The 27,548-nt window shown below is 35.9% G+C and overlaps 1 non-coding gene and 1 pseudogene across 1 annotated transcript; both read right to left on the bottom strand.

Annotated features, from left to right (window-relative positions):
• Positions 1–6,935: 6,935 nt before the first annotated feature.
• On the bottom strand, positions 6,936–26,705 carry LOC110669730 (methylenetetrahydrofolate reductase (NADH) 2-like; annotated as a pseudogene).
• LOC131178234 (small nucleolar RNA R71) lies at positions 10,530–10,636 on the bottom strand. Its single transcript, XR_009147366.1, has one exon. It is a non-coding gene; the product is annotated as a small nucleolar RNA R71 (small nucleolar RNA).
• Positions 26,706–27,548: the final 843 nt, after the last annotated feature.

Here is a 27,548-nt window from a genome sequence, read left to right on the forward strand (position 1 = left end):
GTTGCACTGTTTCATTGGTCGGTCTAATGTTGGAATTTGACAAAACTTCCGTCATAGAAAATGTTCCTTATTGTCTTAAGTGTATTTTCATTTTTTGGATCACCTCAATCGGAGTTTTGTAGCTCATGTTATGGCCAAAATAAGTTTCATCGTTCACGCAATCGCTCATACCGCATTTTTGGGTTCTGGCAGATTCTGGTCCAACTTTGGTCAATAATTTGATCAAGTTAAGTTCATAATTTGGTCTCACTTTCTTCATATGAAATGTTCTACTATGTCTTAGGTTTCCATCGGTTCAAGAATCGCCTAAATCCGAGTTTTCTAGAGGGAGTTATAGCCATCCAAACATTGCTGCTCAATGAAAACTCTGCAGAGTTGTAGGTTTGGTAGCCTAACTTTGCTCAATAATCTGGATGGGTTAATGGCATAATTTGGGGTGATGTTCTTCATGAAAGTTTTAGATCTATATGCCCTCTAACCCCTGGCCAAATTTCAGGTCAATTTGACCTGTCTAACTCGAGTTATGACCAAATGAACAGTTACTGTTCATTTGGTCAGTTTAGTGCAGTGGCAGCCTGCTATCCATTCATTTTGGTCAATTGTTTCACTAAGTTTTGGTCAATTTTTGGCCATGGTCCCTTAATGAAAATTGTGCTCTTTTATGTCTATTTTCATATCCAATTGGTGGCATATCCATTAGGCTTGTAAAATTTGAGTTTTGGTCCTTCAAAGTAGGTTTGGTCATCATGACCATTGACCTACGAATTTGGCTTAATTTTCTACCATTCCCACACAACTTATTTGGTCATAATTGACCATTATTTCACTTCACAATAGGTCCAACATTCCATTTATGCACTTCTCCAAATTTTTGCCTCAAAACCCTAACATTCAAACCCTAGCTCTTCCATCTCATGCATTTAATCACAACTAGTGCACCTAACCTTAACCATTCAACTAATCAAAGCTTTTAAACTCATTCTAATGCATCAAATTCATGTAAATCATACTCCTCTCAAGCTGCCAGAATTTCAGTTTAGTCCTTCTCCCATGTTTGTTTCATTTAAATCAAGTTCTAAGATCACTTAATTACCTAAACATGGATTTGAATGGATAATTAAAGAGTTTAGCATACTAACCTCAATTTAAATGCCAAGCCTTCAATTGTTCTCTTTCTTTCCTCTTTCTTTCTTGTGCTTAAGTTGAGATTAAAGGTTCTAGTGAGGTATTTAAGGAAGTTAAGAAGGTTAAGTGAAGAAAATTTAGCTTAAATGTAAGCTTAATTGAAGAACCATTCATGGAGGATTTTGGGGAAAATGGGGTGGCAAAGAGAGAGGTGAAGAAGAAGAAAATCCTAATTTTTTTCCTTTGTTTTCCTTTTACACGTTTTTTGCTTATGGAAGACCCCTAAATCCAAATTAATTAATTCAATTTATTAATTTAGTTATGACATCATGCATGATGTCATAACTTTTGACTTTTCCAACCTCTTTCCTTTTCTCTTTTTTTTTTCTATTTATTTTTCTATTAGTTATTTAATTTAATTATCGATTCCGAAACTTTCTTTTCTCCGATTTTATTTGTGATTAGGTCGTGAGTCACTCGTGGTCAATTGACCAAATTGCCCCTCGCCGATTCATCCCGGTTTGCAAATAATCCAATATTTCTTCCAGCTCCCTGACCTAATTATTTGACAGGCTTAACAGTTCTTTTTCATGATTTTCTCTTTTCCACTGTGTTCATAAGGGTCCTAAGGATCGCAGCGTCACTTTTTACGGTTCGAAATTTGAGTTTAAAATGACTTCGCAGTCGTTCCCGAGGAGGTCACTCATCGCTGTGACTCTCGGCTCGTTTAACCTCTTATGTTCTGTTTTTCTTATTTATAGTTAACTAATTAAACATTACTAATTATTTGTATTTATGGCTTCTCAAGTTGTCTTAAGTGTAGCCCTAATCCCAATAATTGTCCGGACTGACACCGGTCATCGGAACAATGAAATCTACCAGGCTATGCAACGGGGGTGTTACATTCTCCTGTCTAGATGCGGTGACTGCCGAGCTGCACCATTGGACCATACAGCTGATCATCGGCCAAGATCGCGAACTTCCGCTCTCTGACCTCGGCATTGGTATTTTCTACATCTCAGATCTCAGGACCTTAGCGATCTCACTGACCTCTTCTTTGTGCAGGTATGGCGGGTGGTGAGGGTTCCAGGAAGCGGAAGAAAGAAAGGGAGATTTCCCGGAAGGTGAAAGAGATGAAGCGTTCGGAACTGCTTCAAACACCCGGTCATGAACCTGGGGAGACACAAGGAGGCCCGCCCTGAACTTCAGGACCGCTGATCGCAGAAGCTGTCCGATCTCCTCCTCGACGAGAAGAGCCGCCTCGACCTCCTCCAGTTGCTCCAAGCATAGAAGGGGGTCCTTCTCGACCTTCTACGAGGCCCTCTTCTCGTGGCACTCAAGTGCTGATCGCTTCCCTGGAGAATAACCGGACTGTTCGGGAGAACCCCGGTTTTGCCAAAGTCTTGGGGTCTTCTATCTGCCTTCGGGAGGATCGGGACAGACTGTCCCCGGACAATCTTGACGACATCCTGACCCGATCCATGAGTCTGAATGTAGAGTGCCTGGTGAACCAGCACGTAGTCTGGGAAAAGGCTCACCGCCTGGGTAAGGAGGTCGAGAAGAAGAGCTAAGAAGTGGCATCCCTCCGATCCCAACTCTCATCCGCTCAGGATTACATATCTCAAATTGAGGGGCGTATGAAGTACTATGAGGATAAGTCGGCGAATGCACTCATGTTCGCCGAAGGGATCATGCTCTTGGAGAAGTCCAGCACTCCGCCAACGGTCGCCAAGTCGCTCACCTTACTGAGGAGCTTAAGGCAAAAATGAAGAGATGGTGACAGGAATAGCCGGTGCTTATGTGAACGCTCACAAGGATCTCTTGGCCGAGCTCCAGAAGCGTTACCCAGAGGAGGACTTCTCTTGGATGGCTGACCTGGCTTCCGGAGGCGAGGAGGAAAGCGAAGAGGAGGCCGAGGGTGAGAGAGAAAATGAGCAAAATGTAGATCAGGCTGGGGGTGATCCCCCAGCCGAATAACTTGTACAAATGTTGGTATGAAACGAAATCGCTCTTTGTTCAATGATTGGATGTGATTGGAAAATCTCTGAATTGCCTAAGTATTTGATTGTCTGAGCATAGCAAAACAAGAACTAAATGCAATTATTAATCTAAGCGTAAGAGATCGAAAAGCACAATAAGCATGAGATCGGTAGGGAAGAAATGCTGAACGGGACTTGATTAAAATTGGAAATTTGACTTGAACACTTAAGATCGGAATCCTCATTAAACCGGACCAAAACCTTAGCTCTTAAACTTTTGAAAGGGAGATCGGCAATAAAACTGGTAAGAAAAGATCTAGTGTCAGTTCATTTCGTTTGTCAACAGAGATCAGGAATATACTTGACTGGTCCGGAGATTCGACAATGGGTTTGAGAGATCGGTGAGCGATTTAATAGACTGGTAAGGCTTTGACTGATGTGAGGACTTAGCATTGATTCAATTCTTTGTGAGGAGAGATCGGAAATGTGACTGTCTATCAAAGAGGGATCGGAAATGTGATTAGCTGTCATAGGGAGACTTAGTACTGGGGATCGGTTTTGAAGGTTTATTGATTTTGGGGATCGACCAAAATATGGTGTCGACAATGTCTTATGTGTTTATCTTATGTGAGTATCCTGTTTCTTGATTTACTTGCACTTGACATAGTTTATTTGTCCTTGCCTTTATGTTTTTGCCTCTTTTCACTGCTATAATCGTTTTTCTTTAATCACCTCTGGTGTAGGTAGCAAATATTGTTTCCTCAAGAATACAGCCACTTCAGAATCAACCTATGCTAGTGAGTTTCCAATTGGGATTATTGCATCTAAGTAGCTCAATTAAGAGGAAGTATTGCGTCCAATTTTATAAGGTACAACTTAGCAGCCCCATTTGGATTATCTGTGTTTTTCTGGGGTCTCTCTTTTTGCAGAATTTTGTAGAGGGAAAAGTTGGTCTTGATGAGAAGCTTGCTTGGGCTCAATATCACATAGGCAAAGGCTTTGCAGGTAAGATCTACTAAGCCACAGCTGAACACTTCCATGTATTCAAAGCATTTAAATAATAAAGATAGCTGTAAATTTTAAACAGTTGAGCTGTTGATAAAAATTCTGAAAAAAAAAAGAAAAAAGAAACATCATTGGAAAAAAAGAAGAAGATATAAATTGCTCTCTAATTTATAGGTTGACATAACATATTAGATTTACAATTGATTCACATTTCTGGCATGCGAAACTTTTTCTGTGACTTCCAATTATCTAAAAGCAAAGACATAAGCTACCTTAAGTTACAATGTTAACACAAATATCCATCTAAGCATCATCATCTTATCAAACTGTTAATTGGACTACTTGTATGGTATTGGCAGACAGACAACAGATACATAATTTCAACTGAACACATGAGAAATGTCTCAAAATATGGGTTTGTGGGACGCATTGATTTCAAATCTATACCAAGTATCATCAGTCATAGATTTGTCATTGGTAGACCACATCGAGAACATTCTGTGACAAGGTGAATTCTAAAATGATTTTAATAAATCTTTAATAACTAATCTGATTTGACAGTGCAATGCACATATCCACTGAGCATTTCTTAAGTTTTAAGTGATGAAGCGAAGAGCTCATATGGATTATTGGATTACCTTTAGTTTTATTGTTTTTAAGAAGCTCAGGGCAGGTGCATACTTTGTTGCTTAATCAGTTGATCATTGTCTTAGCTTTTTCAATAATAAAACTAAACAGTGTTAATATCAGATACAAGTCATTATAGAAGGCCTATAAATTTAGTTATTTTGCATCTAATTCAGCGTTCAAAGAATTCCACTATTAACATCTGATTGTTTGTGCTTCTTTTATCGGAATTTTGGTTTGATTGCTGCTTATGCCGATCTCAAAGACTTGAGAAGTCTTTGAAAGATCATCTTTGGAAGATATGCAACTGGAGATGAAGTTTTCCTGGTTTATTTTTTATTTTTTATTTTTTATTATTTTTTTTAAGCCTCTGTCTTTCTCATAGAATATACAGAATTTTTCTGCACACACTTCTACAAAGATGGGATATAAAGGGTTCTGCCAATCTATCATAATTTTATGAAATGGGAAAATATATCCTACCCACATCTTTTCTGCGAGAGAAGTGTAATGTGGACTTGTTATTTTTGTTACATCATCTGTAGATAGAAAAGGAAAGGTACACAATTCTATGCACAAGTATAAAGTGATATTTGTCAAGTCAAAAGCTAAAATTTACTGGTACATTATTTATGTAACCGACGGATTTGTTTGATTAGCACATGCATCAGTGAGGATTACTGATTAGCTAATGGACATATTGACTAAAAAGGAAAAAATTATTTACTGGCTTAAATAATATGAATGGCACCATCTGGTCTCAAAACTTGGATTGAGCTTCTGGGATTACATTATGGAATTGGAGCACTAGAAGTTAGGATTTGACAGGGAGTGGTGAAAATTTAAATTGCATGTGGCACAATAATAAACTCATATCTACTATAGAATGACAATTTGTGTTAAATTATTTGGTGATTTGACTATTTTCTTGAATTTTATGTTTTCAAAGTGCATATTTTCTAGCGACATGATTCATCCAAAGAATTAAAAATTCAATGTAGATATGGTAGTATTCGATGCCCGAGTTCTTGTAGTAGTCATATCGATTATGATTAAGCGGCTAATATATATATATATATATATATATATATGATGAAAATTAGTCCAGAATGAAAAGAGAAGAGAAGTAAATTCTCTTGTATGAATGAAACTGGAAGGTCTTTGACTTTTAGCTACTAATTTTCTTGTAAATATCATTCGAGCTTTATCTGCTTTCCGTCACACTCATAGCAACCTTTGGACTCCTATCTAATTGTTCTCAAGAGTTTCTTCTTCCTCACTTATTTGTGCAGACTCAGCCCTCTTCTCACGAGGATGTATGCAGATACAATGAGATACAATCCTTCCGTAACGCTATGCCCGAGAAACAGCCAGATACCCCTCCATCCAAACCTGATTAAATCAATTGTAGATTTTGAAGGTACAAAGAAGAACAGAGAAGCATAATGAGTAATATGTGGCTGAAAGTGGAGTTTCTAGTTTATTTTCTTTTCTGTTGTGTAATGTGCTTGCAGCAGAATTTTATTGATCCTGTAGTTCTTATTTTGACCAGTTTAACATCAATGATCAAATGAGTACTAATTCCACTTTGTAGGCTATCAATTGTCGAGAATTGAAAGAAATTCTTAGGTAAATTTTTAACTGTTCTTAAATTATGAATGATACGTCATAAATCTATTATAGCCACATGATAAACTTTTAAATTTAGTGCCAATCCCTGCCATCTTTGGTCAAGAGTCTAACCATTAGGGGCTAAGGGATTACCCTAGTAGTTCAATCATACCCTCAGAAATTTCCACAAAAAAAAAAAAAGGAAGAAAACAGAGGAGAAGAAAGAAAGAAACAGAGCTAAGGTTGTATTGGAATCTGGGAGAGCTAACACCAAGGAGGCCAAGATTATCAAAGGGTAAAATCCATAGCTTCAGCTTTATGACTATGCAGAGGAGTGTGGCAACTCAATAAAGAATGGTAATTAATACATATGCATTAGGCCAGTAAATTTGCTGCCACTTGAAATGGCTTTTGCACCATAACCCGGAGGGAGGTGTCAAAATCCCAATGAATTATTTATTACATGTCATCAAGAACTCAAAAACACCACAATGAAACAGAGCTATGTTTAAACTTATAATAAATACACCATTTTGAGTGGCTTTAATGGGATCTTAGAAAATGGAGGAGCAGCCACAGCAGCTAACTTCATAAATCAGCAAAAGCCACAAAAATATCACCATCTATGTAATCATTATCTACCAAGCTGACCAAAAGGTGGCTGCTCTGCATCTGCAAAAATTTAACATTGTATGGTTAATAAAAATTGAATCCTTGCCAAAAGATCAAGTGTTCATGGGGAGGGCATGCAATTTTTGAAACAAGCTGAAAACGTGTGTACTCAAAATTGTAACAAGATACCTCTTCAAGCAATTTTCTGGATTGATCATCCTCTGGGTACAAGGAAGCCCAACCTCTAGACAGGGTTTCAAAAGCCTCATCCTTCCACACATTGAAGCTGGCGGAATCAACCACAGTGGGTTAGATAAGCTGTTTTGCTGGGAAGACTCCCAGGTTACCACATTCACATCATTTGGACCGACATTAGAAACCAAAGTCCCTCCTTTGTTCACAGCTACATAAGTTATTAGAGGGAAGGACTTGCACTCATCAACAAGAACTTGTAGCTTGTCAGTGGAGCAGAAGAACTCCAAATAAGCTTTCTGATAAACATATCCTTCTGGTCCTCCCCAACCTGCAGGCATAAAGCAAAAGTGGATAAATGAGATATGTCCTATGTAATTTCACACCCAATTAAAATCTAAATCTTATTTTCAGAAATATAAAACTCTAAACCCAGTTCCAATTTTCCACCAGGAAATCTGAATCTCATACTGAGAAACAAGATTTGCAACAGAAGAAATTCTAAACAGTTAACAAGAGCACAGGTGCCTTCTCTTAATCAGTAGCATTTAACTTACGAGATGGGCTAGCAGAATGCCCCCTCATTCTTTGAGAATCAGAGAGATTTTTTCAAGTTTGAATTTGTTCATTTGGAATCTGAGTTCTTCTACTTCATTTTTATTTATTTTTATTATTTTTTCCTCTCTTTTCTTTTTTTATTTCTTTTTTTATTCCTTTCCTTCATTCCTTAAACTCATAGGTTTGATCCTATAGAATCTATTTCGCAACTCCAAAGAACTCAGGGGAGGGGTGACTCAATGGAGTAACTTTAACATCACACCAAAGCCACCCTCTTATAACAGAACCAAAAATCAAACAAAATTTAAGACACCACTCAAATCTTAATCATTTTATATGTAGCAGCATCCACAATGTAATGATTATATTTTTTATTAAGAATCCTTCATTGCCGATTGCAATTAAAAATTAAGCAACCCTATATGAATAGGAGGAAAATTTGTGATGCAAAACCCAACAGAAGCACTTCCAAAATTTTATGATCATCAAAGTTCAAGTAATATAATGGCCTATATGTACTTTTGATTTGTCAGGTGCTTTGTACATGTCTTATAAATTTTTGAAACATGATTCTTGTAGTGTATTAGAGGACATAAAACACATAAGCACACCTTTTTACTTACCAACAGATGGAGAATCAGATTTTTCCCCATTGACTGCTGGTTGACTATTGATAGTCAAGAATCCCTTCAAATTGATCTTCCCAGTTGTTCATTAATGATCTTTGACTCTGGTTGAAGGCCATCCAATTCTGACCAAGGGATAATTTTCAACTTCCCAAGGTAATGTTTTTTAAATTTCTGATATTCAAAAATTGCAAATGACATGAGCATGTGTTGTCATAGTCGACTGGATTAAAAGAAGAAGAGAGCGCAGCTGATAACTTATTATGAGTAGAAAGTACGTCAAGAATATCTTTAATACTATTCAATGGAGTTGCACATTCATCGTGAAGTTTCTTGTCACGGGCATGTGCTTGCATGAACTGCCCAAAAAATTAATGGCTTGAGTTACATAAAGAAGGAAAAATCACAAAGCTATTACTTGAGAGCAATATTGCCACTGGAAGCAATCAAAGAAACTCCTAGCCCTACAACACACCCGTTTGGGATTGCAGTTTGGGGGTTAAAAAAAAACACATTTTGAAAAAGCATCATTCTAGCTGCTATTGGGAAAAAAACTATTCAGTTGTTTTGGTGTTCTAATGACTAAAACATGTCAAATTTAATTTAAACTAATTTTTAATACCCTCTAACTAATACATTTTAGGAGGTAATTTTCTTAACAGTAACACCAACACCTATGCCAAAGAAATCAATCTCTTAAAATCTACTTGCCCTATCCAGTGACATTACTCACAAGGGCAAAAGTCATGGGGAAGATCAAGTTCAATGGAGGAGGACAAGAGGATGCTTGATGTGAAATCACAAATATAATTGGGTCAAACTAGTCCAACTTAAATTGCAAATTATTCAAATTTGAGTCAAGAATAATTGGACTCAAACTTAAACACCTTTCAAGGTTGGGTTTATATTTGGTAGATGACTTGGAGAGAGAATACCGACTACTAATACGCCAAAATAGGAACAAAAAAATCTTATCAATTTTTACATACTTGTCCAACATTTGCTTTTTTGCTGTGTTTGGACTATGATGTTGCAGAAGCTCACATATTAAAATGATGGAGATTTGTTAGAGTAAGCCGCTAGGTAGCTATATGTACACATATAAGAAAACCCCCTCTAATATGCATCACTATATTTTGCTATCCCAGTTTCTGTGCCAGAAATGATGCCATAGCAACTCTGCTTTTAGTGAACAAACTAGATCATAAGAATTACACCACATAGATGACAGACGCTATTAAGATAAAATTAATTGTATAAGAAATTTATCAAAAGATTCACATCAACAAATATAGTATAGTGATTATGCACCTGATAATCAGTTAAAGCACCATAGGATGGATTGCAAGAATCCTCCCATCGACCATGTGGGTACTTCTCCGAGCCTAAGGTTCTTGATAGTTGATATGTAGCTCTTGGGACGATTAGCCCTATGATCATTGACTAGAAATATTAGACATTTTAAAACAGGGTTTTTCCTATAATGCCTTCATTAAGTGACAAATCTTGGCCGAAAATACAATATTTCATGTGAATTGCATACCAAAATATTGGATAAACATCTTCCTTTGCACGGAAAACATTTGCAGGGCGTCACCATGGTAATGAACCTGTTATCTTGGACTCATCAATCGAACCAAGATTCTAACATTGAAAGTCCCTAGTTAGACATAAACACAGGCAACTATTCTTAAGATGATTATTATGAACATTTCAAACCAGAATAACGAATTGGATGTAAGAAAGAAACCATTAATACAGCCAATGCTTATTTCTCCATGTTTAGAGTGTAATGATGCAATGTCTTAATGCCATGAGCTAAAATCTTCTTGCATATTTTTGTTCCAAAGTGAATTCCATAGGCTTTGATTGCTTCCTCATTTTATGCATTGAAACAATTGATGCAAATAGTTACAAGATGGATTTTGGGGTTCTTCAAATGATTCAAAATTCCCAATTTGGGGGACATCCTTATGAAAATCCACACACACATCTAAAGAAGTTTGCTATGATTTGTGATATGCAAAAACAACCTGGAGTATCTGATGACGCAGCAAGATTGAAGCTATTCCCATTTTCTTTGAAAGATAGAGCATTGGATTAGCTTGATTCTTTACCTCACAACTCCATTACAAATTGGGAGCAACTCACTGATGCATTTCTTGCACAATATTTTCCACCTGGAAAAACTCAAGAATTGAGGAATCAAATGGCAGCTTCCAGACCAAGAGAAGATGAAACTCTCTATTAATCATGGATGAGATGGAAGGAATTAGAGAGACAATGCCCACATCATGCCATTCCAAAATGGATGATAAACCAGAATTTTTACACCAATGTTACTCCTGCAATTAGAGGGATTATTGATGCTCAAACAGGAGGAGAATTTATTATGAAGCATGAAGATGAAGCTTATGAGATATTAGAGAAAATTGCAAAGAATACTCATCTTTGGAGTAGTCCAAGAGGACCAGCTCCAACTCAAAAGAGGCAAGCTGTTGGAATGTATGACCTTGATCCATTCAACATGATTAATGCAAAGTTTGATGCACTTACAAATGTTTTGGCTAAGAAGATGGAAGATTTAAGTATGTTGGTTAGTTCATCATCATCATCTGGAAGTTCACAACAAGTTGCTTATGCAGAAGGAACTACCAGCTGTGGAGTAGACTATGGAGAGCAAGCTGCATATGTTGGTAATTATGGAAACAAACAAATGGGAAATTCTTATTGTCAAACTTATAATCCAACTTGGAGGAATCATCCCAACTTTTCATGGGGAAATCAACAAAATCAAGTCCCAAATCAGAATCTTCAACCACAACAGCAACAAGGAATTCCATATCGGCAAAATAGGCAACCATTGCCTAATTTTCAGCAGAGAAACATGAATCCTGCACCTCCATCAAAACAGCAAGAACAAAGTTCCACCACAGAAGCTTTATTACAACAAATTCTTGCTAACCAAACTAAGCAGGATGAGGAGATGAGAGAGATGAAAGCAAGGCTAGAACAGATGCAAACACATAACAGAATGTTGGAAAATCAGATTGCACAACAAGCATCTTCCTCAGGTATCAAGTCTTTTGGAAAACTTCCAAGTCAACCGGAAAACCCAAGAGAGCAGTGTCAAGCTATTACTTTAAGAAGTGAGAAAGTTGTAAATAATGAGAAGAGTGAAAAAAATGAGAAAAGTGAAAATGGTGAGAAGAGAGAATGAGAAAGAAACTGATGAGAATGAAAAACAAGAAAGTGAGAAAGAAAGTGCAGAAAAATGTAAAGAGAAAATTGAAGAGAAGGAAGAGAAGTATATACCTCCAGGGCTTTACAAGCCACAACTTCCCTTTTCATAAAGATTTCAAAAAGCCAAGCTTGATAAGCAATTTGGAAAGTTCTTAGAGGTTTTGAAGAAGCTATACATAAATGTGCCTTTTATTGATACTCTTTCACAAATGCCCTCGTATACAAAATTCTTAAAAGAAATTCTCTCAAACAAGAGGAAACTTGAAGATCATGAAACTGTAGCTTTGACAGAAGAATGCAGTGCTATCCTCCAAAGAAAACTTCCTCCAAAGCTCAAGGATCCAAGGAGTATTTCAATTCCATGCCACATTGGGGAATCATGTTCTACAAAAGCTTTATGTGATTTAGGGGCTAGTGTTAGCCTTATGCCCCTCTCCATTTATGAGAAGCTCAATATGGGAGATCTTAAGCCAACCCACATTTCTCTTCAGTTAGCTGACAGATCAATTAAGTATCCTAGAGGGATTTCAGAGAATGTGCCTCTGAAGGTTGGGAAGTTCTATATACCTGTTGACTTTGTCATCTTGGACATGGAAGAGGATTCTAATATCCCAATTATCTTGGGAAGAGCCTTTCTAGCTACAGCAGGAGCATTGATTAATGTTAAGGGAGAAAAATTGACTCTTAGAATTGGTGAAGATCAATTGGTTTTCAATATTAATAACACTATGAAGAAGCATCATTCTGAAGCTGATACTTGTTTGAGACTTGATATCATTGATGAGCTGGTTGAAGAACACTTCATAAAGAGATATCCGAAAGATCCACTTGAAAATTGCTTGGTTCATGGAGGAAGCATAGACTGTGATAACCCTCATGCGGCGCATATGCTCAACATTTAGAGGGTAGTCCACCATTCATTTCTGCTCCAGTTTTTCAACTCACACAAAAGGAAATAGTCGAATCTAAGCAACCATCATTCAAGGAAGAAGATGCACCTAAGGTAGAACTTAAGCAACTTCCTTCTTAGCTCAGGTATGAATTTCTTGGCACCAATAACACTTATCCAGTAATTGTAAATGCAAACTTGAGTACTTTAGAGGTTGATAAGTTGTTAAGAGTGTTGAGGCAATTCAGGAAAGTTTTAGGATATACCATAGATGACATTAAGGGAATAAGCCCACACTTTTGCATGAACAGAATTATTTTGGAAGAAAATTGTAAGCCATCTATTGAACATCAGAAGAGGTTGAACCCAAACATGAAAGAAGTTGTTAAAAAGGAAATTTTGAAGTTGCTTGATGCAGGAATCATATATCCTATCTCAGACAGTACTTGGGTGAGCCCAGTACATATTGTCCCAAAAAAGGGTGGGATGACAGTGGTCAAAAATGAAAATAATGAATTAATTCCCACCTGAACAGTGACTAGTTGGCGAATGTGTATAGATTACCGAAAATTAAATATTGCCACTAGAAATGATCATTTTCCACTTCCCTTCATTGATCAAATGTTAGAAAGACTAGCTAGGCATTCTTATTTTTGCTATTTAGATGGGTATTCAGTTCCAAATCCCTATCCATCCAAATGATCAAGAGAAAACCACTTTTACTTGTCCATATGGAACCTTTGCTTATAGGAGGATGCCATTTGGGTTGTGTAATGCACCAGCCACTTTTCAAAGGCGCATGATGGCAATCTTCTCAGATTTCATTGAAGATATAATGAAGGTTTTTATGGATGACTTTTCTGTTTATGGATCTTCATTTGACATATGCTTGGCTAACCTTTCTAAAGTTTTGCAGCGATGTGCAGATACTGACCTTATGTTAAACTGGGAAAAATGTCATTTCATGGTTTAGGAAGGGATAGTGCTTGGACACTTGGTGTCGAACAGAGGAATAGAGGTTGATAAAGCCAAGGTTAAAGTGATAGAAAAGATGGCTCCTCCTACCAATGTCAAAGGAATTCGAAGTTTTCTAGGGCATGCCGGGTTCTACAGACGCTTTATCAAGGATTTTTCTAAAATAGCCAAACCTTTGTCTAATTTGTTAAGTCATGACATACCATTTGTATTTGACCAAGAGTGTTTGGATGCCTTTTGTAGGTTGAAGCAAGCTCTTATCACTGCACTAATCATGCAACCTCTCGATTGGAGCCTACCTTTTAAAATTATGTGTGATGCTAGCAACTATGCAATTGGAGCTGTTCTTGGTTAAAGAAAAGACAAAAGGGCTTATGCTATTTATTATGCTAGTAGAACACTGGATGAGGCTCAAACAAATTATGCAACAACTAAAAAGGAATTCTTAGCAATTGTCTTTGCATTGGAAAAGTTCAGACCTTACATTATTGACTCAAAGGTGGTTATATTTTCAGATCATGCTGTTATCAAGTATTTACTCCATAAAAAGGAGGCTAAACCGAGGCTCATTAGGTGGATTCTAATGCTACAAGAGTTTGATTTGAAGATTAGAGATAAGAAGGGAACTGAAAATATAGTTGCGGATAATCTTAATAGGTTGAAATTGGATGATGAAGAAATGGATGAAGTCCCTATTGATGAGTTTTTCTTGGATGAACAACTTTTCTCTCTTGTTGCTAAACTACCTTGGTATGTAGACTTGGTGAATTATCTATCTTGTGGAGTTTTACCTCTAGGAATGACATGGCAACAAAAGAAAAAGTTTTTGCATGAGGTAAAATTTTATAGATGGGATGATCCTTTACTCTTTAAGAGATGTTGGGATGGTTTAATAAGAAGATGTATTCCTGATGAAGAAATACAGAGTGTTATGCATCATTGCCATACTTCTGATTATGGAGGACATTTTGGAATCTCTAAAACAGCTAGTAAAATTCTGCAGGCTGGTTTCTTTTGGCCAAATATTTTTAAGGATGTGAGGAAATTTTTGTTAGAATGTGATAAATGTCAAAGGAGTGGAAATTTGTCAAAAAGAGATCAAATGCCCCTAAATGATATTCTTGAAGTGGAATTATTTGATGCCTGGGGAATAGATTTTATGGGCCCATTTCCTCCTTCATATGGTAATAAGTACATTCTAGTTGGAGTTGACTACGTGTCAAAGTGGGTAGAAGCTATTGCAACTCCAATTAATGATGCTAAGGTTGTAGTGAAATTCTTGAAGAAATTTGTCTTGAGTAGATTTGGAGCTCCAAGGGCTGTAATTAGTGATGGGGGTTCACATTTTTATAATAAGCAATTTGAGACCTTAATGAGGAAGTATGGTGTAGTGCATAAGATAGCTACCCCATAACATCCTCAAACTTCAGGACAAGTTGAAATTTCTAACAGAGAACTCAAACATATCTTGGAGAAAACAGTGAGCAATTCTTAGAAAGACTGGTCTGTCAAACTAGATGATGCTTTATGGGCATATAGGACTGCTTACAAAACCCCTATAGGAGCTACACCCTCTAGGTTGGTGTATGATAAGTCTTGTCATTTACCTGTGGAGCTAGAACATAGAGCATATTGGGCCATTCAGACCTTGAACTTTGATCTCAAGCAAGCTGGTGAGAAGAGGCTATTGTAACTTAATGAGCTTGAAGAATTGAGGATGGATGCCTATGAAAGTGCCCGTATTTAAAAAGAAAGAACTAAAGTTTGGCATGATAAACATCTTAGGAAAAATGAATTTAAAGAGGGTGATTCAATTTTATTGTTCAACTCAAGATTGAAATTGTTCCCTGGAAAACTTAAATCAAGGTGGACTGGTCCATATAGAGTTTCTAAGGTTTTCCCTTATGGAGCAATTGAAATTTGGAGTGAAAATTTTGGGAATTTTTGTTAGTAGTATGCCCTAGAGCATATCATTTAGTATGTATCTTTTATATATTTTTATTAATAAAAGGCATTTCCACTTTTCCGTTTACATAATATATTTATGTATGTGTAATAGAAAAGGTCCATTGATATTTTGTTAGAAATATTATTCTTAAGTTGTTAAGAATATGAGTGACAATATTTCTAGCACAAAGTATCATAAATAGGTTCACAATCGAGGATACTTCATAATAAGGACATGACTTATCCAGAAAAATTGTATTCATGTTTGTTCCCAAGTTATTTATATGAGATATAAATAAGATGGAATGGTGAGTCTCATGCCATATGACAAACATGATAGGCACTTATAAATGATAAGTAGGCCGAACCAGTGACACTTATGACAAGCACATGGAGTTTACTCTTGTCAATGTTTTGTCATAAATCATATCAGTGCATATAATCTTTAGACCTGAGATAGCACAGTTATCTTGTATATAGGTAGTTTGAGTTTGATACTGCTTTCATACTTGTACTGTGTATGGGTATATGGGCATGTGTTGGCTCCTACTACTTATATATGGAGGTAGGTGTTGATCAAGATGGAATCTGTTCCTCTAAGTAAATAGAGATAAAATCCTATGTTCATTTAATTGTTCTTGATGTTTCAAGTTCCTGGCCAGGACAGATAGATTTATTCATAAAAGAGTTTCTGATGAGAAAATCTTTTTAATCAAGAACTGGAATTAAAAGAGAACATAATATTCATAGCAAATGGAGTTTGACATAAACCATGACTCCAGCTTGAGTTGGGATTTTGTAACAGAGAGATTCTAGTGCATGGTAACATATGATTATAGGTTTATTTAAGGTAAACCTTATTACTAATTGGGTGGCCATGGCATGCTATGCTAGGTGTTAACCATGGTCTATGAGGTTCATAAAATGATTTAGAGAAATCATTTATGGTAAGAAAGAGTTCTGATGATATTAAGAGTTGATATCATGTCTCATTGCCAATTAGTGATGAGCCTAGTAAGTCACACACATACACAAGTTATCACCTATTTAAATATGATTTAATTAATTAATTAAAGAGTTTAATTGATTAGTTAAATAGGTTTGGTTTGCAATTAAATTGCAAAGTCCCTAGCATGACTTGAAACCAAATCTAGATTATTGGATGTGTAGTATAAATTAAATTTATATTTAAAGTGTTTAAATATGAATTTAATTAATGAGAAATTAATTAATAGAGATTAATTAATTAATTTATATTTGATATAAATTAATTAGAAGAAGAAAATTAATTATTTTGGGTTGAGAACTCAAAATTAAGACACAGGGGCATTTTGGTCATTTTGCAGTGTGACACGTGGCACCATGAGATGGTGACACATGGGATTACACATAAGCTTGCCAAATGTTTTTTAATTATGTAAGATGATTAAAATCAAGATTAAATATAGGTTTGACACTTGGCGCAATGTGATTGGGTCACTTAAACCTAGAGCTAATCAAAGGGTGACATGTGGCAAGGGTTTAATGTGTTAACCTAGCTATTTAACTGTTGTTACGAGAAAATAAAACACAACCAGCAGCCACACTCCTTTGTCACGCCACTTTGAGGGTTTTCATCTCTTCTTCTTCATCTCTTATCAATTTAAAGAGATTAGCCATCAATCTCTTGAATTAAGAACACTAGAAATTGTTTCTAGTGTCCTGTTTACATCTTTAATCTCTTAAAAGGCAGAACTTGATTTTCTATTTAATAGAAAAAGCTTTAGAAGCTATTCAAGGGCTGCCATAGGTGTTCTTGGTGTGGACAAGCTAGAGGGACAACATCTGGTGTCCTGAAGACGAATCTCAAAGGCGCAGACATTGCGATTGCATCAAGAGGTTAATGTAATCGTTCTTGATTTAATCTAGGCTTCTAAAATTAATCTGATTAATTTTAAAATCTTAAATGGCAAATACAGATCCAAAAACATATTAAAAGAGTTTTAATATGTTGTTTATCATTGAAATCAAATAGATAAAAACAAATCTTGCATGATGCATGTGACCCTAGGTGAAAATTTTTGAATTCAATGGTATAAACTTATGTTTTTCACGCTTCCATTCCTTCAATTGGTATCAGAGCCACTATATTTGCCATTTAGATTGATGTTTATATGATTTAATTGTGTGTTTGATCATGAGATCAAGAGTTTATTGCTGGTTGCAAAGTCAAAGTGGCGGCACAAATGATGAACACCATGGTGTGCATGGTTGATGCATCACAATGGTGTGCAAAGGTAAATGGATGGTGAATGTGCAATTGTTGTATGATTTAAGATCCATTTTATGTCTAATTAAATTGTTTAATTAGAATTTTTATCACACAATTAAATTATGATTCAAATCAGAATTTTAAAAATTGTTTGAATGTGATTCAAATCTGAATTTTAAAAGTTGTTTGAATGTGATTTAAATATGAATTTTTAAAGTTGTTTGAATCATATTTAAATCTGATTTTTTAAATTTGATTGAATAAAATTCAGATCTGATTTTTTAAAAAATATTTGAATGTGATTCAAATCTGATTTTTTAAAAAATGTTTGAATGTGATTCAAATCTGAATTTTTAAAGTTGTTTGAATGTGATTCAAATCTGAATTTTTAAATTTGTTTGAATGAGATTCAAATCTGAATTTTTAAATTTATTTGAATCATATTCAAATCTGAATTTTTAAGTTGAATATGAGATATTCAATTTAATTTAAGTATGTATGTTTTATTTAATTGTTAAATAGTGATATGCATGATGGATGATCATGGATTATAAAAGACCAATGTGATTGGATTTATTTCTTTTATGTTTCTTTGGGATTGTAAATTAATTAATTTATTTTAATTTATTTTGGGCATGTATTATTAAGTTTGTAATAATTTTTGGGTTGTAATTTCATTTATTTAAGTTCTTGTAAATTCGCCTTGGTATGCCAAGGATTACTATGTAATATTGGATTGCAAGAAGTTCAAGGAGGTCAAGAGCATTGGTGGGACCAGTGGGAGGAATTCAAGATCAAGTGTTGATTATGTACTCCTTCAGCAACTCTTGTAAAATGAATGAATGAAATGCACCTAGGAATGCCCTGATTCAATTCTTGGTGGCTCAGAATTGAATCCCTTAGAAAGTCCATGATCATACCATATTTATTGCTTATCCATGAATGCATGAGATGTATGGGAATGTATGCAATTATATGATATATGCATGCTAAATGGATAATGTGCAAAGTGAGACCTTAATAGTAAATAGAATGACCATAAAATCTTCCAAACAAATGATTAAGTTGGAAATGCTATAATTAAAGTAATTATAACATAGGCCCTCCATTGGGGCAATTATTTTAAGAAATTTTAAATAGTTGCATAAGATGTAATTTATTTAAGAGATTTTCTTAAGAATAATTGTTAAGCATGAGATGTTGTAAATATGTAAATGGTTTAGTGGCCAATATTGGATGTACCTGAGGACATTAAAATTTATTTGCATAATTACTGGCTCAATGGGATCAACTTAACTAATGCAAGATAAGTCAATAATGGATGTACCTGAGATTTTGAGCATTAGGGGCTAGGTAAAGGATTGAACCTCACATGAGATGTGATGGGCAAAGAGTTGCTCACTTATAGTTTATTGTAATTCCAATAATGGATGTACCTGAGGATGATCAATAGAATTATAAGAATTCAATCACCCACTAGAAATCCATCCAACTAGGATTTCCATTTTCTACTTTGGAAGTGTAGGATTCGCTAAGTTAGTGGGAGGACCAATTTGATTAAAAGACCATAATCATTTTGGTTAATTACATGATACATTTACTAATTAATCTAGTTATTTTCTGCAGTTAATTTTCTGATAAAAATGATCACAAAACAACCACCACCATCCAATATCCTTGCAAGCATACTTGATCACAATAGGTTGACAGGACCTAATCTGTCTAATTGGCTAAGAAATTTGAAACTTATCCTGAACCTTGAACATATAGGATATGTTCTAGATTCAAATGTTCCTGGTCCCTTACCTCCAGAGGCCACACAAAAGGAACATGAAACTTTGGACAAGTGGAAGGAGCATGATATGAGAGCTAAGTGTTACATGCTTGCTTCCATGAGTAATGAGTTACAGAAGCAATATGAGAACATGCAGAGTGCGAGTGAGATCCTCCTTCACCTACAAGAGTTGTATGGTGAGCACAGCAGGAATGCTAGGTATGAGATATCTAGGTAGCTGTTCCGCATGAGGATGTCTGAGGGACAGAATGTTGGGGATCATGTCCACAAGATGATTCGGCTGATTGAGCAGTTGGAATATCTTGACTTCAACATGGATTTCCAACTACAGACGGATTTGATCCTTCAGTCCCTTCCTGGGTCTTTTGGGAAATTTTGTGACAAATTTCCATATGACTCAATAGGAATGCACCTTAGCTGGTTTACTCAACATGCTGGTTATTGCCCAAAAGAATATGCCAGGCAATAAAGGAAAAGAGGTAGCTTTGGTTGCATCTTCTTCTTCTGGAAAGTCCAACAAGAAGAAGGGCAATAAGAAAAAGAAACCTCAGATTCCTGGTCCTTCTAAGAAAATAGCTAAACAGAAAAGGAAGAATAAAGCTGATGAAGGCAAAGGAAAGTGTTTCCACTGCCAACAGGAAAGTGTTTCCATTGCCAATAAGAAAGTGTTTCCATTACCAGTAAGAAAGTGTTTCCACTGGCCAGAGTATAGCAATCTAAATGAAAGCAATGCCGTGGTGAAAAACAACTCAAGTTCAAAATATATTTGGCACTTAAGGTTATGTCATGTTGCAGAAGATAGGATTATAAAATTGGAGAAAATGGGGATTCTATCCTTATTGGACTCTGAGCCTACTCCAACTTGTGAATCTTGCCTTCAGGGCAAAATGACTAGATCACCCTTTGTTGGACAGGGGCTAAGAGCTGAAAATATTTTGGAGCTAATACATAGTGATGTATGTGGTCTATTTAAAGAAATGGCTAGAGGGGGCTTTCATTATTTTATTACCTTTACTGATGATAAATCAAGGTTTGGATATTTGTATTTGATGAAATACAAACATGAATCTTTTGAAAAGTTCAAAGAATTTAAATCTGAAGTAGAAAATCAAACAGGAAAGAGTATTAAAGCTCTTCGATCAGATCGTGGAGGTGAATATTTGAGTACTGAATTTGATGAATACTTGAGAGAGCATGGCATTGTTTCTCAGCTGACTCCTCCAGGAATACCACAACTGAATGGTGTATCTGAAAGGATAAATCGTACCCTATTGGATATGGTACGTAGTATAATGAGCTATACTGATATGCCAATTTCCTTTTTGGGGATTTGCATTAGAATCAGCTTTGTATATTCTAAATAGGATTCCATCAAAATCAGTTTCTTCCACACCTTATGAGATATGGCATGGAAGAAAACCAAGTCTTAAGCATGTTAAGATTTGGGGTTGTCCAGCTTATATCAAAAAGCTGAACACTGATAAATTGGAGACCAGATCAGAAAAGGGTCGATTTGTTGGATATCCAAAAGATAGTTTTGAATATTATTTTTATTTGCCTACTTCACAAAAGGTTGTGATAAGTAGAGATGCCACATTTCTTGAACAACAGTTTGTTCAAGAAAGAGGCAAAGGAAGGCAAATAGAGTTAGAATTGGAGAATTCTGACCAACCAACATATCAGATGGATATAGATCCATCTAGTCAACCTATACCCGTTGATGAAACATCTACACTGTTCTCGTAGAACAACCAAGGTATCTCACCCACGGTGAGATATGGTTTTCTTCATGAAGAAGAACAAGAGTTGTCTACTCATGAAGAAGTAGATCATGGAGATGATCCACTTACCTATGAAGAAGCTATATCAGATATAGACTCTTCAAAATGGATAGATGCTATGAAATCCGATATTGATTCCATGTATAAGAATCAAGTTTGGGATCTTGTTGACCCACCTGAAGGTATTGTACCTATAGGGAACAAATGGGTTTTCAAGAAGAAAATTGGTTCTGATGGAAAGGTAGAGACCTATAAGGCAAGGCTAGTAGCGAAAGGGTTTCGCCAAAGGCAAGGAATCGACTATGAGGAGACTTTCTCACCTGTTGCCATGCTTAAATCAATTAGGATTTTATTAGCAATAGCTGCGTACTATGATTATGAGATTTGGCAGATGGATGTCAAAACAGCTTTTCTCAATGGATACATTGAAGAAAACATTTTCATGGAACAACCTAGGGGATTTGAATCCCAAGATGGTTCTAAGGTATGCAAGCTAAAGCGATCCATTTATGGGTTGAAATAAGCTTCGAGGAGTTGGAACATCCGTTTTGATGAAGCCATTAAATCCTTTGGTTTTATCAAAAATGAGGATGAGCCATGTGTATATAAGAAGGTTAGTGACAGTGCTATCACTTTCCTTGTCTTATATGTGAATGACATACTATTGATGGGTAATGACACAGGTATGTTGACAACTATAAAGGTATGGTTGTCAAATACATTCTCCATGAAAGACTTAGGGGAGGCAACCTATATCCTTGGGATTCGCATCTATAGAGATAAAGCGAAAAGAATAATTGGTTTATCCCAAAGTCTATACTTGGAAAAGGTGTTAAAGAGGTTTAACATGCTTGATTCCAAGAGAGGATTGTTACCAGTGAGACATGGTATCCATCTTTCTAAAGAGATGTCTCCAAAGACACCGAAGAAAGAGATAAGATGGCGAGGATTCCATATGCTTGGCTATTGGAAGTATAATGTATGCAATGTTGTGTACTAGGCCGGATATCGCATATCTTTATTAGTTTGACTAGCGGTATCAATCCAATCCAGTTTGGAACATCGATAGTCATCAAGAATATCCTTAAGTACTTGAGAAGAACTAAGGATTTATTCTTGATTTATGGAGGTGGAGACTTGCAATTGGATGGTTATACTGATTCTGATTTCCAATCAGATATTGATGATAGAAAGTCTACCTCTAGATATGTTTTCATTTGTAATGGAGGTGCAGTCAGTTGGAAGAGTTCCAAATAGAGCACGACTGCAGATTCCACTACAGAGGCTGAGTATATTGCTGCATCAGATGCTGCAAAGGAAGCTGTTTGGATAAAGAAGTTCGTGAAAGAACTTACAGTAGTTCCTTCCATTGAGTCAGCAGTTCCACTACACTGTAACAATAATGGAACAGTCATACAGGCTAAGGAACTAAGGTCTCACCCAAAATCCAAACACATAAAAAGGCACTACCACATTATCAGACATATAGTTGGGCAAAGGCGATATAGCCATGCAAAAAAATAACATCAGCTGAAAAAATTCAGCTGATCCATGCACTAAGCCTTTGTTACAAGCTCAGTTAGACTGACATCTTGAGAAGATGGGTCTAAGGTATTATAATGAATGGCTCTAGTACTAGTGGGAGATTGTTAGTAGTATGCCCTAGAGCATATCATTTAGTATGTATCTTGTATATATTTTTATTAATAAAAGGCATTTCCACTTTTCTGTTTACATAATATATTTATGTATGTGTAATAGAAAAGGTCCATTGATATTTTGTTAGAAATATTATTCTTAAGTTGTTAAGAATATGAGTGACAATATTTCTAGCACAAAGTATCATAAATAGGTTCACAATCGAGGATACTTCATAATAAGGACATGACTTATCCAGAAAGATTGTATTCATGTTTGTTCCCAAGTTATTTATATGAGATATAAATAAGATGGAATGGTGAGTCTCATGCCATATGACAAACATGATAGGCACTTATAAATGATAAGTAGGCCGAACCAGTGACACTTATGACAAGCACATGGAGTTTACTCTTGTCAATGTTTTGTCATAAATCATATCGATGCATATAATCTTTAGACACGAGATAGCGAGTTATCTTATATATAGGTAGTTTGAGTTTGATCTCGCTTTCATACTTGTACTGTGTATGGGTATATGGGCATGTATTGGCTCCTACTAGTTATATATGGAGGTAGGTGTTGATCAAGATGGAATCTGTTCCTCTAAGTAAATAGAGATAAAATCCTATGTTCATTTAATTGTTCTTGATCAAGTTCCTGGCCAGATGGATAGATTTATTCGTAAAAGAGTTTCGATGAGAAAATCTTTTAATCAAGAACTGGAATTAAAAGAGAACATAATATTCATAGCAAATGGATTTTGACATAAACCATGACTCGGCTTGAGTTGAGATTTTGTAATGAAAGATTCTAGTGCATGGTAACATATGATTATAGGTTCATTTAAGGTAAACCTTATTACTAATTGGGTGGCCATGGCATGCTATGCTAGGTGTTAACCATGGTCTATGAGGTTCATAAAATGATTTAGAGAAATCATTTATGGTAAGAAAGAGTTCTGATGATATTAAGAGTTGATATCATGTCTCATTGCCAATTAGTGATGAGCCTAGTAAGTCACACACATACACAAGTTATCACCTATTTAAATGTGATTTAATTAATTAATTAAAGAGTTTAATTGATTAATTAAATAGGTTTGGTTTGCAATTAAATTGCAAAGTCCCTAGCATGACTTGAAACCAAATCTAGATTATTGGATGTGTAGTATAAATTAAATTTATATTTAAAGTGTTTAAATATGAATTTAATTAATGAGAAATTAATTAATAGAGATTAATTAATTAATTTATATTTGATATAAATTAATTAGAAGAAGAAAAATAATTATTTTGGGTTGAAAACTCAAAATTAAGACACAGGGGCATTTTGGTCATTTTGCAGTGTGACACGTGGCACCATGAGATGGTGACACATGGGATTACACATAAGCTTGCCAAATGTTTTTTAATCATGTAAGATGATTAAAATCAAGATTAAATATAGGTTTGACACTTGGCACAATGTGATTGGGTCACTTAAACCTAGAGCTAATCAAAGGGTGACATGTGGCAAGGGTTTAATGTGTTAACCTAGCTATTTAACTGTTGTTATGAGAAAATAAAACACAACCAGCAGCCACACTCCTTTGTCACGCCACTTTGAGGGTTTTCATCTCTTCTTCTTCATCTCTTATCAATTCAAAGAGATTAGCCATCAATCTCTTGAATTAAGAACACTAGAAATTGTTTCTAGTGTCCTGTTTACATCTTTAATCTCTTAAAAGGCAGAACTTGATTTTCTATTTAATAGAAAAAGCTTTAGAAGCTATTCAAGGGCTACCATAGGTGTTCTTGGTGTGGACAAGCTAGAGAAACAACATCTGGTGTCCTGAAGACGAATCTCAAAGGCGCAGACACGCTGCAGTGCATCAAGAGGTTAGTGTAATCGTTCTTGATTTAATCTAGGGTTCTAAAATTAATCTGATTAATTTTAAAATCTTAAATGGAAAATACAGATCCAAAAAACATATTAAAAGAGTTTTAATATGTTGTTTATCATTGAAATCAAATAGATAAAAACAAATGATGCATGTGACCCTAGGTGAAAATTTTTGAATTCAATGGTATAAACTTATGTTTTTCACGCTTCCATTCCTTCAATTTTAAGGTCAATGGGCATAGATTGAAACATTACATAACTGGAGACCCAATAAAGGGAGCAAGCTGTTACAAGCTCTCTGATCCCTCACCTCTTTTTAGTGAAATGCATGAAGAGTCCAGCTAAGGACTATAAAGTAGCACTCTTGGGAGGCACCCCAAGTTCTTTTATTTTGCTTTTGTTGATTTACTTTTATTTGCTTTACTTTTGTTTTTATCTTAAATCTCCCCAAATTCGATTTTTGACATTGTTGAATCTTATCCTTTATAGATGTATTTCAATGGAGGAAGGTTGCTGCACTGCTGGGGAGTGACTCTTAATCTGATATTTTGTCCTTCAACTCTCCCAAGATTGGTTTATTTTCATTGCATAACCTGTACAGGTCTGCTTCTTGGTTTATGCAGAGAAATGAAATTTTCAGCAAAGTGGGATCTGTAGCACATGGCATTTATTTCTTTGTTGAGGTTGGGTGTGTAACTTTTAAGTATTTGTGCTTATCATGTTAATATGATGGTAAGTGGGTCATTTTTGTAGTTTTAGGCTTAGTTGGGTTGTGTGATTCAATGTGGACATGCTGCATTTTCTTGGCATAACTTGGAGAGTCCATTTTCTTTTGTGGATAAATGCAGCTTTGTGCATATTTTTATTGAGCTTTAATGTGCTAAATGTTAATTTGCAGAGTTTGAGTTGAAATGGCATAATTCACGAATGCCTCTTATGCAGAACTCACTTCTACAAGCTTGTATGATGAAATTGTGATGGATTTTATATATATTGATGTGTTTTTGGTGATAATTTCTCATGATTTATGCTTCATAGAATTATATTTCTTCATTCTAGTGTATTTTTCAAACTTGCAAATCATTTTCATTTGTAATCTCAATCTTGTTGAATTGTGCATAAGTAACTGCATAGCTTATGCAGCTTTTAGACCACAAATTTTGCCATTTTTCATCTCTGCTAAAACATGCATAAGCCATTGCATAACTTATGCAATCCTGCATAACCACAATTTTTCCATTTTTCATCTCTGCTGCAATCTGCATAAGGATGTGCATAGCTTATGCAATTTTGCACAACCACATTTTTGCCAAATTTCATTTCTGCCGAAACTTGCATAAGTGTGTGCATAACTTATGCACTCTTGCATGACTTCAAATTCTGCATTTTCAAATCTGCTGAAATCTACATAAGGGAGTGCACAGCTTATGCACTTTTGCATAACCACATTTTCTGGAATTTCATTTTCTGCCGAAACCTGCATAAGGAAGTGCATAAGTTATGCACTTTTGCATAACCAATTTTTCAGACCACTTATTATCTGCCGAAACTTGCATAAGGCAGCGCATAAGTCATGCACTTTTGCATAACTGACTTTTCACACTTCAAATTTCAACCGAAACCTGCATGACCAAGCGTATAAGTTATGCACTTTTGCATAACCAATTTTTCATACTCCTTATTTTCTGCCGAAACCTGCATAAGAGAGTGTATAACTTATGCACACTCATTCTCCCTTTATGTAGTTTTTCACATGTCCTGTACAAATAATAAAAAAAAAACTTTTGGCACCCACTTTCCCACTTCCCACTTCCCGTCGTTCCTGTTCACACTCCCCCCACGTTCATTTTTCTCGGCATTACTCTTCCTCCCTACACCTCTTTTCACCGCCTGATACCCTAACTTCCCTTTACCTCTTTCACTTTCTTCTTCCCTCCTCCATTCTCACCATCAACAACAACCACCATGGAATTGCCTCCCCATTCCCCTCAAGGTTCTCCTCTCCAAGTCACACCCCTAGCAATGCAGGCCCCCAATCCCGATTCTCCTCCACAACAAACCCCTCCACCACCTCCCACATCCACCTATAAGAGGAGAATCCAATTGAAATCAACCCGACCCATGGCCTCTGCACCACCTCTCACAAAATGCAAAGACCCACCTACTACTCCACTTTCAGAGCCTCCACCCTAAAACCCCAAAACTTCAACTTCTACATGATAGGGGTTGGCATTTCTATCTCTACCCCACAAGCCAAATCACCCTCTTCTAGCAAAAAGAAAACTTTAGGAGCAACACAGGTATCTAAACTACCTTGGCCCCTTCCTGATGCAACCCACAAGGCAACTTTTAAGAGACCAAAGGACAAAAAAGTGCAACCCACTAGGTACATTTCTGTAGATGCTCTCCAATCAGTTGGTTTAATTGATAATGTTGTTGCCTACCTTGATGGTTTAGGTTGGATGGAATTTGTACATAAACAAGAACTAGTTTATCCAGCTCTAGTTTTGGAATTTATTTCCTCATTTTTTGCTACTATGAAATTGCATGAGATAGATTACAAGCCAACTATGAAATTTAGGTGTTTGGGGCAAAATAGAGAGCTATCATTAGACCAATTTCATAGTATTTTTGGGTTTGCAATTGATGGACTATTTACGGTGCCATATACTGGCATAGAGGTAGCAAATAAAGGTGTTTGGAATGTTGTTCAGTTTTGGAGGAGTATCACAAACCAACCTCAGAGTTTTTATACTGGCAGATCCAAGACCTCTCAAATACTAGACCCTGCACTTAGATTTATCCATAGG

Source organism: Hevea brasiliensis, chromosome 2 (assembly GCF_030052815.1).
Source record: "Hevea brasiliensis isolate MT/VB/25A 57/8 chromosome 2, ASM3005281v1, whole genome shotgun sequence".
Lineage (NCBI taxonomy): Eukaryota > Viridiplantae > Streptophyta > Magnoliopsida > Malpighiales > Euphorbiaceae > Hevea > Hevea brasiliensis.